Source organism: Bos javanicus, chromosome 12, assembly GCF_032452875.1.
Source record: "Bos javanicus breed banteng chromosome 12, ARS-OSU_banteng_1.0, whole genome shotgun sequence".
NCBI lineage: Eukaryota > Metazoa > Chordata > Mammalia > Artiodactyla > Bovidae > Bos > Bos javanicus.
In genome coordinates this window covers 80,546,407-80,550,612 of record NC_083879.1, presented here as the reverse complement: position 1 = coordinate 80,550,612, position 4,206 = coordinate 80,546,407, and positions in this window count along the sequence as shown.

The window sequence follows — 4,206 nt, the reverse complement described above, 5'->3', positions numbered from 1 at the left end:
TCAATCACAAAATGAAAGCGTTTTTCAGTTTCGGTTCAGTTTCAGTTCATAAACCAGAAACATTCTTATTTGGTAGTGGGAAGAAAAACACCTAGTCCGGCTATTATCAAACCCCTTTCTGACCTAAGCTCTGTGACTCTGCATTGATTTTACTTCTCTATTTGACTTCTAAGGAATTCTAAGCATGTAAAACTAAAATATTGTCAAACAAGAATCATTGTGAGATATGTTAAAAGGGAAGGAACTATTTTTGCTCATATTTACAGGAAATAAGAATGAAAAAAAAAAGGAAGAGAGGAGAAAGAAAAGTTTTCATGGTTGCAAAACTGAAAAAAAAATCCTTAAGAGAGAAAAACAATCTCTACATTTTAGGTTAGGCCTGGAAATAATACATAAACATATGCAAAAGGACTTTGTAACTATGAAGCTGTCTGTAAAGGAGAGGGCTGAGTGCTAGGAGAATTGAAGAGGTGTGATTTCCAATAGTGACTGAACAAAAGTTTTCACTGATCACCTTGGTCTTGAGATTTTATATAAGTGGTTGTTTAAAAGGTCTTCTGAGATAGCATTCGAATAATGGCTTCTTCCTTAAAGTGTAAAAGATAAACTAATGCTAAAAGGTCATAAAATATTATCTGGTGGCTCACACCTGCTCTTTTTAGCTGGGATGAATACATAAGATGTGAGGCCATCAACCATCTCATCTTCTGTCTTCCCCTTCTCCTGCTTTCAGTCTTTCCCAGCATCAGGGTCTTTTCCAATGAGTCAGTTCTTCGCATCAGGTGATTAAAGTATTGGAGCTTCAGTTTCAACATCAGTCCTTCCAATGAATATTCAGGGTTGATTTTTTTAGGATTGACTGGTTTGATCTCCTTGCTGTCCAAGGAACTTGATGGGGAACACATGTATACCTGTGGCGGATCCATTTCAATATTTGGCAAAACTAATACAATGTTGTAAAGTTTAAAAAAAAAAAAAAAGAGTCTTCTCCAGCACCACGATTTGAAAGTATCAATTCTTCAGTGCTCAGCCTTCTTCATAGTCCAACTCTCACATCCATACATGACTACTGGAGAAAACATACCTTTGGCTATACCATAAGCAAAATTTAAAGATTATTAAAATAGCTCTGTGAAAATAAAATGAGGCTTCTACTCTTTGGCTTTGAGTCACGAGATAAAGCAAAGGCTGCAGAAATCTTGGGCCACCATGGGGAATTTTTATCATTAAAAGTACTTGGCAAAATAATCATGTTTCCTACATTTATTAGAAGTAAATCATCTACTTATTAGAAGTCATAAGTTTTGTAGTCTTCTGTGTAAATCATTCTGGATAAAGTTAGGGGATGCGAATTTGAAAGAAAAAGAAGTTTGGTTGAAATATGCAGCCTCAATAATCTCCCATGATATTAAAAAAAAAATCAGGATATTTTTATTAGCAGCAAATCTGAAAACTAATTCATCCAGTAAATGACACCAGCACTGCCCAGCCCCTTTCTATATTTCTTAACTCTTTTATTATCAACCAAACACATCCATAAGTTCACAAAGAATTTCCATTAAAAAGAAGCCTTACAAAATACATAAACCATGAAATTATTGTCAACAGTGCTACAATTCCCTCAAACATTAAGTCCCATAAAAATACTCTCGGCATAGATAAAGTCTGTGAATATGCTATAATGTGGAGATAACACGCTGAATTGACATTTATTAATCATAGTAAAATACCCATTAAAATTAAATTGCGTCTGTGTTAAGCAGAAGGAGTCAGGATATCACAAGACAAATCATAGTATTAGGTTTAACCCCAGTCTGAGTAGTAACCTGATCTCAGCAATCTGAGGTCCTGGGTTCATGGTTCTTTATGTGACTGTTCTGATTTTTCAGGTTTTCATTGGCCTGTCCTTTGCCTCTTTTCATGACAGAAAATGACTCCTCCTTATCCCTGTCAACAGTGAATAACAGCTGACCAAAGTTGCCATATATATATATTTTTTATCTTGTTCACTTTGGGGGAAATAAAATGAAAGCCAGCAACAAAGAGTAAATTGGTCATATTTGCAGTTCCTTGAAATCCAAGCAAAGGGGAGAGAGATGGTTTCTAAAGCTGAGAGCAACAGTTGTCCAGATGGAGCAGGTAGGCACCGTTTACTGAATGACCTGAAATAAGCAGGACTGAAATTAGCACCTGAAATAAACAGGGGGGTGAGCCTGTGGCACTGACAGTTCAGCATGACTTTGGCAAATCAGGTCCTCACACTGCTGTCCTAAAAGGCCTTGCAGAGGAATTAAGGAGAGACAGTGTTCTTGTTTTTTTTTTTTCTTGAAATTTCCCACAAATCTATGAGACTGGTCACTTCCATGGTCCCAACCACAGTATACTCAGCTCTGCATTGGGCATTGTTTTATTTATACTCGTCACCGTGGTATCAGAAACAGAATCCAAACATCATAATATGTAAAGGAACAGAGCCTCCAGATTTAAAATGATATATAAATCATAATACACAAAATAGTCTATGTGTAACAACCTTAGATTGTCTATTGGTATTTTCTGGTATTACAGTTATGTTTTCCTCTATTAATAGTGAGTAACTACTTGGCTTTGCCCCAAATGAGAGCTTTCCAAAGATGTGAGAGAGTCCGTCTGGGAATTCCCAGGCAAATTGGGATGTTACTTCACTCCCCTATTTTTTTCTCTATGTTTTTCTGTTTTTTTTTTCTTTTAATTTTTTTTTATTGGAGGATAATTGCTTTACAATATCATGTTGGTTTTATGCCATACATCGACATGAATCATCCACAGGTAGACATGTGTCTCCTGCCTCCTGAACCCCCTCCTATCCCCCTCCTCATCCCACCCCTCTAGATTGTCGCAGAGCACTGGGTTGAGCTCCCTGTGTCACAGAAAATTCCCACTTGCCACCTGTTTTACATATGACAGCGTATATGTGTCCACGCTATCCTCTCAGTTTGTCCCACTCCTCCTTCCCCAGCTGTGCCCACAAGTCTGTGCTTTATATCTGCACCTCCTTGCTGCATTGCAGAAAGCTCATCAGTACCATCTTTCTAGATTCCATATGCATGCCTTAACACACAGGCTTTCTCTTCCTGACTTCTCTGATAGCTCAGTTGGTAAGGAGCCTTCCTGCAGTGCAGGAGACCCCGGTTCGATCCCTGGGTTGGGAAGATCTGCTAGAGAAGGGATAGACTACCCACTCCAGTATTCCTGGGCTTCCCTGGTGGCTCAGCTGGTAAAGAATCTACCTGCAATGCGGGAGAACTGGGTCCGATCCATGGGTTGGGAAGTTCCCATGGAGAAGGGAAAGGCTACACACTCCAGTATTCTGGCCTGCAGAAGTCCGTGGACTGTATAGTCCACGGAGTCACAAATACGACTGAGCGACTCTCACTTTCACTTTTCTGACTTACTTCACTCTGTATAATAGGCTGTTAAGTGGAGATGTCTAATAATGCATTGACCTCCAGCAGCAGAAATCTTTCCCTCCATTTCATGACTTTCGAGGTAAAAAGGGTAAAAGCATTTTTGGAAGAGGAAGTGAATTTAGCTATAAAGTGTGAGATGTTAAGCACAGGGAATTTACAACAACAAATCTGAGTCTCATTCTACAAAGGGTACCCAAGGGGAAAATTGGTATTTATCTACAAAGATCAATTTCTGCATTACCTTTTTCACTGTGGTGAAATTCTGGCACATTACAATGTAAATTAAGCATACTTCATGATGTCACTCAACATCCTGTAGGGAGAACACATTAGCATAGTTCAGACCTTTAAAATAAAAAAGCCTTAAGTATTATACAATAAGTTAGTTATCAAAGTTTGCTGACCAAACTAAATATTTATACACTGATTAACTAAGTTACCACTGTCTATTTGAATAGTGGCTAGTGACTGAATATATGTGTGTGTGATGTCACTTTAATCCTGTCCAACTCTTTGTGACCCTATGGACTGTACACTTCCAGGCTCCTCTGTCCATGGGATTTTCCCAGCAAGAATTTTGGAGTGGGTTGCCATTTCCTGCTCCAGGGGATCTCCCTGACCCAGGGATCGAACCCGCATCTCTTATGTCTTCTGCATTGGCAGGTGAGTTCTTTACCATGAGCACCACCCACGGAAGCCCCAGTGAATGATAAAGTACACATAAACATTTTAACCAATGCCTAGCACATCATAAGAA